Source organism: Mus caroli, unplaced genomic scaffold, assembly GCF_978045245.1.
Source record: "Mus caroli unplaced genomic scaffold, Mus_caroli_1 scaffold_6, whole genome shotgun sequence".
Lineage (NCBI taxonomy): Eukaryota > Metazoa > Chordata > Mammalia > Rodentia > Muridae > Mus > Mus caroli.
This window is the reverse complement of record NW_028227261.1, coordinates 140381712-140391058: the sequence shown is the minus strand read 5'-3', so window position 1 is coordinate 140391058 and position 9347 is coordinate 140381712. Positions and strand designations below refer to the sequence as shown.

At 39.1% G+C, this 9347-nt stretch overlaps 1 pseudogene; it reads left to right on the top strand.

Annotated features, from left to right (window-relative positions):
• Positions 1-5447: 5447 nt before the first annotated feature.
• LOC110292394 (small ribosomal subunit protein uS2 pseudogene) lies at positions 5448-6363 on the top strand (annotated as a pseudogene).
• Positions 6364-9347: the final 2984 nt, after the last annotated feature.

Genomic DNA, 9347 nt, shown 5'->3' with positions numbered 1-9347 from the left:
TAATGCAGAGACAAGTATTTAAATGATTGTAATGTATCCAAAATATTTCTGTATCAGAGACTGCAGATGAACCTAGAGAGCTAGTTTCATACAAAAGCCAGTTTAACATGTTTCTGCTGAATTGCCAAGTACTTTATTGCACAGTCTTTTACCTTTAAAACTTTCATAGTAATTTTATAACACAATACCAGATTTTGTACCTTCATTCTTTTATTCAATTCCAGTAACCTAAAATTTCATTCACAATTGATAAACATTTTCCCTCTCCCTCTCCCTCTCCCTCTCCCTCTCCCTCTCCCTCTCCCTCTCCCTCTCCCTGTGTCTGTGTCTGTGTCTGTGTGTGTGTGTGTGTCTGTGTGTGTGTGTGTCTGTGTCTGTGTCTGTGTGTGTGTCTGTGTGTGTGTGTGTGTGTGTGTGTGTGTCTGTGTCTGTGAATATATACATAATCAGGAAATTCTTACATTGACTCTTCGAATTTGGTGTCTTCTAGTCAAGACTATGAAGCGTCTTTAAGTGAAATTCCCCTTCCAGGCACTTCACCTTAATTACCTACTCGTATAAATCGCAGCTTTCTGTCTGTCATTTTTCAAAGGCCCACTGGGAATGCAAACCAGGTGACTGTGTGGATATGTTGGAAAGTATACTGACAGAACATACCTGAGCTTCCATTTTGCTCAGGGTGGTGATTACTAATGTGCGAAATCCGGAGTGCTGTGAAGTGGCCAGAGTTTCAGCAGAATTTATTGCTTACAGCTTTAGGGTCCCTTGGCCTTTACCAGCTGTTCTACACCTGGACATGGAGAACAGAAACATCCCTCTTCAATTTATCTTTTCTGAACTTGTTGCTTATGGGATTCAGATGCCAGGTGACAGAACTGGGAAGCGGCAGTGAGAGCCTCCACCTGTATAACACTGAATTCCCCCAAGAGCTCTTGTTCTGAGTGTGGTGCAGATACCAGCTCTAACAGTGTGGAAGAGATTAAGTCTTGGGGGCAGTGAGCTCATGTAGGCTCGTTTTTCTATTGTATGATCTTTAGTCTTATGTAAGATACATAGATTAAGTGTGTAAGATTCTAGAAACTCTTGGAAAGTTCAAGGACTCTGTCATCCACAGGATATGTGCAGCTTTCCTTGGGTTTCTCGACTCAAGAGGATTTCCCCATGCCTTGTAATGCTGTGAGCTTTGTGGCTATTGCATTGACCAGCATATATGAAGTACTAAGGAAAGGTTGTTCACATACTAAATGAGGAATGAATGAGCTACTGCCTCTTTTACATTTAAGATGTACTACATTTCAGTGGTAGAAAGCAGACATTGGAGGAAAAAGACCTAATATTTAAGTATTCTATCTCATGTTAGTGTTATGACCACACACTCAAGTCTCAGTTTCTACATCTGAGGAACAAAACTGGTACTAACCACATTATAGCTATCTTTAAGATTAGATGGGATGTTTTCACATGATGGGGATTTCTTTGGCCCAGTGCCCAACATTGGACTGGCTTTAAATAGGTCAGGGCAGCAAGTAAGACAATTTAACATATGAGAATATTGAAAATGTACAAATTAATGCCAATCTTGCAATGTCAAGAATGTGATTTTATTTTGCATTATAAGTAAGCAGCCTTGCTCTTTCCATTATTTTCCTTTCAATCTTGGGATTAGCCTTGTTCACTGAGGAAGTCCATAGATAAGAATGACTGTTTTATTTAGGGGCTTTAATGTGTAGGAGAGAAGTATAGAAAAACCATTTAGGACATTTTCAATGTCATCATGAACTCTAGTTAAAATATGCCACTCAAACTAATGCAAAGCTACCATTTAATATAACATTTTTCTTTGTTAGTTCATCATCTAATCTATCTATCATCTATCTAAATTTGTCTGTCTCTCTGTTTCTGTCTCCATCTCTTTCTCACACAGAGACATACACACACACACACACACACACACACACACACCTCTATAAACCCATACTAAAAACCACAAACACATATCTACATACCATGTCATTAATAGTGACTAACTGCTCCATCAGAAGACATTTAATCTTCAGTCTCTCCTCCCATGCTTATGTCTTCAACTGTTCCCTGGAAAAGAGAGGAGATGCTTGCTGGGTTAGGTTTACCAGAACAATGTTCCTGACACACACTCAGCTGGGAGGACTTTTAATTTATAATTGACTTTCAACAACATTGCTTTTTACTGGCAACACAACCGCACCCTAAAGAAACACAAAGAGGGAAAATTAGACCACTTTTATTCAGGACCCTGGTTCTCACCACTCTGTTGTGAACATATACCGGGGGGGCCATGGAAGGATTGAGCCAGGTGACCTGCAGTCTTCTTAATATGCTCAGTGGTCCAGAATTATTTTTGATGTAGTAAACTAGTGACCTAGCTATGGCATCAATAATGACAACCCTAAATCTAGATGTATTGTACTAAGTAGCACCTTTTACACTGTTTTACCATGGAAGGGGGTGGGGTTGGATAAAATTTAACTCATAAATGCTATCTGCCTTTATGTACTAGTGAAATCTATTATTAAAATTAAATTCAGTGTGATTTTTCAATATTAAAACACACTGCTCCTTAAGCCAAATAGTGTTTACCTTCAGTGTGAAACTTAACTGTAAGAACTGCTTATATAATATCAAAAGATTTATAGAAACATTATTAATAAAATGGACAGGAGGCTATGATTTTTTAAATAAGATAATCCTCAATATGTTTTTATTTCAGCAGTAACTTCTTGATGACATAGGCATAGTGGAAACCCATGAGAATGCAGACAAATACTTTGGCTACTTCATCTTGCACAGAAAAAGCTGTGAGAATAAGTTTAAATTGATCAGCCACCTTTTTCCTTCCCTAGGTTTAGTGAAGCTAGAGACAGATAAGTAACTAATCAAGCACATTTGACAACATTTTTATTCAAATTAAGAGTAAATGTATTCTGATATTTTATGAATTCATCTAATTAGTAATGAAAATAGGCTTAATTTAGACTTATGCAAACTAATTTTACACGCAATACCTGCTTCACCATTCAGCAAACTTCTTGTTTTGAAAAGTGTGGCTTAAGAGCAGATTCGCCCTAAGATCTGTGGTTTCTAGACAGAGACCACTGAACCCCATGTCGACAGCCAGCACCAGTGGACTTCAGAAAGAAAAAGTGAGACAACACACCACAGACATAACACACAGCTCAGAATAAAAGACATTTTTGCTCTTTGTCCCACTCTTAAGAATAACATGAAGATTGGAAATTGATACTCATCGAAAGTAAATCAAATTTACTCTATGTTCTTTCATGAACTAGAAAGGCCAAGATAAACATGTGGTAATGGAAAGGAATTTGTAAGGATAATGCCCTGCCACATTTAGCAATATGAAGAATAGCAAATAGTCTGTCTACCCCATTCAACATTAGATACATTTCTGGTATGATGAACAAAATCCTTCCCCTACAAATTATCTGCAGTAGGAAATTCTTCAGGAGCTACTTGCTCACCTGTATTGGCTCACCTTGACAACATTTCCCTCAGCACCTTGCTCTGTGCCTGTGCAAAGTCACACTCAATGTTTACTAGAGGAATAAATAAATCAAAACAGAGAGCTGCACAAAGATGAAGCTTCCTCCCCTGGTTTTTGCAACTGTTGAGGCTGGAAGAGTTTCTTCCTGCTTGAAGTCATATTCAATTTCAGTTCCCTGTGGCTTTTCTCCAGCTGTTTTTCCTTGCTTCCTTCCTCTTCGTGAAGCTAAGTGCTAACTACGCTCCAGGATTTGACATGTGTTTCAGTTCTTTCACAAAGGGCCATCTTTGCATCAGTCAACTACATCTCCTTTGCTCTCAAATTTTATTGCATGTTTAGAGGGATATGTGATTTATTAGAATTTAATTTATTCTAAACCAGTAGGTTGGAAGCTGCTTGTGAGTATCCAGTCTTTAAATATCAAAGTTGGTTGAGAAGGAATGGAGGGATGGAGAGGATGTTTATGGGAGATGTGTGCAAGGGGTGGGAGATAAGGGTGAATGTATTCAAAATACATTGTACCAAATTCTCAAAACCTTAACAAATTATTGTTTAAAAATTCCCATGGCATAAATGGCACCCTTAAGCTTGAATGCTATGCTTTTAAAATTTATTCTTTCATCTATTCTGAATCTATAAAACCTTATTTCCAGATCTATTTACTATTTTACAATGTAAACACAATATTATTCCATTGTTTTTTGTTTGTTTTCTTTTTTCTTTAGGAACTAGAAAGCCTATTGACAGAGTAGGAGATGCTCAATGATTATACAATAATTGATAACTTATGAAGGTCACTGACGCATTTTGATTGAAAACAAGACCTACTACGCAGGTAGGAGCTCATGCCTAGTGCTGTAAACCTGGCCAGGAACCTATTATTACTGAGGGCATAGATTCTAAGGGAGAACCTAGTAATGTTAAGTACTTTTGACTTTTACTTCTTTAGCAAGTAAAATGCAATATTTACCCTCAGAATCAAGACTGGCACTTTACTTCTTTGTGAACCCTGATTGTCAGTTTTCAGGTGACAAGGACAGACCTCAGAGGACAAAACATCACCGTATGAGGCACTTGAACATGGTGAGGTCTTTGCAAGTCCCCTGACAGTAAGGAAAAGAACGCTGTTTCTTTTTACCTAGAATTATGGGATTTTTACCTGATATGCTAATTCCCAATATCAGAGTTCCTTTTTTATGGACATTTAAGGGACATGTTTTGGATATATATATATATATATATATATATATATATGCAAAATATAAGTGTTTTCTTAAATGCTATCATCCGGCCCCTTTACCTTTGCTGGTAGTTAGTTGCATTGACTTGGTAGTTAGTTGCATTGACTTGGTAGTTAGTTGCATTGACTTGGTAGTTAGTTGCATTGACTTGGTAGTTAGTTGCATTGACTTGGTAGTTAGTTGCATTGACTTAGTAGTTAGTTGACCTGAGCATGGTATATTTACTCCTTACTCTCTAAAGTCATTAAACAAGTTTCACCCATATGTTCTGGTGACTGAATTATTAAATAATATGGCACTGACCTGTTGCTCAGTTTAGTCCACTGTTGAGAGAGAGAGAGAGAGAGAGAGAGAGAGAGAGAGAGAGAGCGCAACAGACATTGAAAATATTGCCTCTAGCCACTCAGAATGGCTGGCCTTATCTCTGGCTTGTGGTTTGGCTTCTAAATCTAAGACTGTTTAGGGTCACTTCCTACCAATTGTCTATGTTCCCACTTAAATTGCTGAAATAACAACTTGATGAGGCCCTGGTTTAGAAAAAACCCATTATGATAATATACATGTAACTTGAGGAAAGAATGTATCTACAGCCTTTCCTTGCTACCCCGGGGGCGGGTCCATATGGCGTTTTGATTCCCATTGTAACTTAAAGTGAAACTTACACAATGTCTGGAGGGAAGGATGGCCTCACATTTCTTGCTGCAGGAACCCACTTAGGTGGCACCAACCTTGACTTTCAGAGGAAGCAGTGCATCTACAAAGGGAAAAGTGACGGTATCTACATCATAAACCTGAAGAGGACTTGGGAGAAGCTGCTGCTCGCAGCTCGAGCTATTGTTGCCATTGAGAATCCTGCTGACGTCAGCGTCATCTCCTCTAGGAACACTGGCCAGCGAGCTGTGCTGAAGTTTGCTGCTGCCACAGGAGCCACTCCAATCGCTGGCCGCTTCACACCTGGGACCTTCACTAACCAGATCCAAGCAGCCTTCAGGGAGCCACGGCTTCTAGTGGTGACTGATCCCAGGGCTGACCACCAGCCCCTCACAGAGGCCTCTTATGTCAACCTGCCCACCATTGCTCTAGGTAGCACAGATTCTTCCCTGCTATGTAGACATTGAAGTCCCATGCAACAACAAGGGAGCTCACTCAGTGGGTCTGATGTGGTGGATGCTGGCCAGGGAAGCACTCCGCTTACAAGGTACTATCTACCGTGAGTACCCATGGGAGGTTATGCCTGATCTTTACTTCTACAGAGACTCAGAGGAGACTGAGAAGGAGGAGCAGGCTGCTGCTGAGAAGGCTGTGACCAAGGAGGAATTCCAGGGCGAATGGACCGCACCAGCTCCTGAGTTCACTGCTGCTCAGCCAGAGGTGGCCGACTGGTCTGAGGCTGTGTAGGTTCCCTCTGTGCCCATCCAGCGGAAGACTGGAGTGCGCAGCCAGCCACTGAGGACTGGTAAGCATCTCCCACAGCAAAGGCCACTGAGTGGGCTGGAGCTACCGCTGAGTGGTCCTAAGCTGCTATGCAGACACCTGAGCAAAGAGAAAAAGTGGAAGGAAAATAAAGTTCCTACAAGCTGAAAAAACAAAACAAAACACAGCAAAACAGAATGCATCTACAGTAGCTGCACAATTGTGTATCGAGTTTCTTCTAGCAAATCAGCTGCCTCCGCATTGCTACTCAGTGTTCTTTGATAGGGAATCACGTGATGCTCTTCCACCAGGTAGACTTATCAAGCAGGAGAAAAAAAATGAACAATCTTCCTTTACGTATGGTTGAGTATTACCGATAGTACCAAGTGCTGTCCATCCTTCTTGTCCTGTCCAGAGAGTACATGTGTGCTTCTCAGGGTTAGAATTTTGGACTGATGTTGAGATATGATCGCTTATGAGGTAGACATAGAAATAAAATGTTGAACATTTGCATCTTTATAAACTCACAAAAGCTTCCACTTTTAGGTCCTTTGTATAACAGCTAACTGATTAATTAGTACAAGTGCAGCTGAAAGACAAAGCTGGAGACAGAGACTTATTCTGCAGCTATTGAGTGCCTGCATTTCATGCTTCCCCCTGCCCCCAATGATAGCACTCGTATCTCACAAATATTACTTATGCTTATTTAGGTTCCTGGACATTTATTTCATTTTTCCCATATTTTCTTCTTGAAAAATTTAAACTTGGCTTCACAGTCTAATATCCTTTATGAGAAACACTGGGCATTTTACCACTACCATTAAACATCAACTATTTTTTAAAAGTGTCTGTGCAAAGACAATATTGAAGTTCCTTACATGCATATCAGCAAGGAGGAAGTTCAGTCATATGAACTTAGTATGATAACCTGTTTATCAATGTATCACACATGTATTATGGGCCTACAAGACAGAAGAGTCAATGAAGATGATTTCTGTATATAACCTGACAAAATGAAAAAGCATAAAGAAATTGTAGTTAAATCCTCAAAAAGTATGTATCTTAATGATTTGAAACTACTCTTTAAATTTTTTAAATAATATTTTAGATAATAATATCATGTAATATATCTGTATTAATTGAGAATTCTATACAGTGTACTTTGATCATGTTTATTCTCCAAACTCCTCACAGAAGCCCATCCCCTCCCTACTCACCATAGTGCTTTATTTTATGAAGTGGTTAAAATTACATTTATTTGTGTGTACATGTTTGTAAGTACATGAGGACGTCAAAGGACAATTCACAGGAATTAGTTTTCTCCTTCTACCATGTGTGTGCTGGGAATCTAACTCAGATCATAAAGCTTAGCCAATGACAAGCCCTGAAACTACTCTTGAGAACACAGAATCCACATCACATGTAAACATTTTGTTTTAGGTCATTACCATATGTTGCTCGCCTTGGCATTAAACAGGAGGTGCCTCAACATAGCAGTGGCCCTGCTATCTAGTTGTATCAGAGTAAGTGACTTGAGCGACAGTATTCCAAGACTCCAATCATAATTTTTTTGGCAGACATTTTACTAATTTACTTGATGTATGTCAAACAACTCTAAACTACAGGTCAGCCCATGTTCCATTTACAACTATTTCTTCCCCAAGACATCCCCAAGACACCTCCAAGAGGTAACATTGTTTGAAATTAGATATCTTGTAGACAAATAAATGCAGTTTGTGATAAATGGCTTGTTCACTTTCCAGCTAAAATGGCCATAGTTATATTTTATATTTTCAAAATATGAAAATATGGGGCCTCTGTAGTCTTTTCTTTGGGAGGTGTTTTCAGAGAATCTGGAATCCTTGCTCAGGAAAGCTCTGCTCTTTTCTCTAGGATTCTTTGTAGCATCTTGGTCTGATGCTGTTGGACTTATTTGTTTGCCGTCTGGAGAATGAAGCCAGGACTCTGCACATGCTGAGCAAGAGTTCTCACAGATAAGCTCCAGCACCAATTTGATGTTTATTCAGATACAAATACAATTTCAGATCTGTTGTTAGGTGAAATTCAAACAGTTTTATTTCAATAAAATACCTCACTCTTAAAGCCTGTAATTTCTACAATGGGCTACTCAGATCTAAATCATTACCATCCCCTAAATTTATCAAAATAAGATCTGCAGCCTCTATACAAGCCCCACTGAGTTACAGCTTGGGGTTGAACCAGTTTTCCAGGTGATCTGGGTGAGGGTTAACATTCAAGGAGCTCCTACAGTCCAGTTCTTGACACTCTTTAATAAGATTGGTTTTGCATAAGGTAAAGTTGACTGTTGTTACTTTGAATTTAAAAGGTCCTAACCAATACACAAGTTATTTTGTTTTAAGTGACTCTCCAACATTTCTATATATATTTTTACATGGGGCATGCAGCACTTTTATGGTCAGTAAAATAAACTTATTTAGAGACATATTCTGGCTTGAAACCTGGGACCTATGACTTTAGATCCCATTGCTTTAAAATGGTGTTTGTTGGAAAATTTTTCATTTGCATAAAATCTCCCTTCCTGTTTTCTAATGAAAAATTTCTTCTGCCTGCATACCAGGCAAGCTAAGCACCTCCCAAGGACTGGTATTTATGTTCAAACAGAACTGTCCATCTGACACAGTATCACTATCTCAAAAGGTCTTGTGCACAGAATCACCTGGATCACATCTTCGTAAGATCTGTGATGCTTGAAATCAGAACAGCTCAGGTGATTTCCATGATTAATTATTACTTTCCTTGCTTACGGTGGTGAGTAGTGGTGCTGGCTTCCGGGTCACCAGGGAAGTTCTCAGAATGTGGGCTTCCCTCCATTCATCCCCTTTGGTGTCACTAATGGTGAATTACAAACCAAAAGCATCTCATCATCAGAATGTGCCCTTGAATTTGTAAGCACTGTTTAGGCTGACTTAATAGCTCTGTGCACTGTTTAGTGGCCAAGCAATATACACTATGAAATTCAGTCTTGTTTAACTATCCCCTTAACTTTTTCATTTTGGACTACTACTTTTTTTAAAAAAAATTTCTTGTTCCTGATATCTTTATCATTCAACAGTGTTCATTCAAATTGTCCAGACAGTGAAAATATGTATTGTGTACCAAGCATGCTCTGT